This window comes from Penaeus monodon, chromosome 23 (assembly GCF_015228065.2).
Source record: "Penaeus monodon isolate SGIC_2016 chromosome 23, NSTDA_Pmon_1, whole genome shotgun sequence".
NCBI lineage: Eukaryota > Metazoa > Arthropoda > Malacostraca > Decapoda > Penaeidae > Penaeus > Penaeus monodon.
In genome coordinates this window covers 26,538,733-26,539,143 of record NC_051408.1, presented here as the reverse complement: position 1 = coordinate 26,539,143, position 411 = coordinate 26,538,733, and positions in this window count along the sequence as shown.

The following is a 411-nucleotide window of genomic DNA, read 5'->3' as shown; positions in this document are numbered from 1 at the left end:
TTACCACTTTGGATTTCCCCTTTTTTGGGTTAATTCATTAACCGTGTTTAATTACCCTAGCTATAAATTTTCCCATTTCATAAAAATTTCCCCTTTATCTTTGCAAGTTTTTTCCCCCTTGTTTATGCGAAGGGTTTTGGCTTTAATTTGTTGGTTTTAAGAATAAAATTTATCGAGCTTTTTTATCGTTAAAAACCCCCTAACCTTTTTTCCCTTATAAAATTTCACCTTTGGGACCTGGTTTTTTTTAATTTGAGAACCAGTTGGGTTTTTAGGATTTATTAAATAGAAAAAATTTTAAATTTCATAGGATTATTGCCATGTTCAGCGACAGAATGGTTTTGGCACGCTACTCCTGTTCAAGTATTTTTTGCAGATGTTTCTGCGAAGTGGCTCTTTTGGAATTTTGAA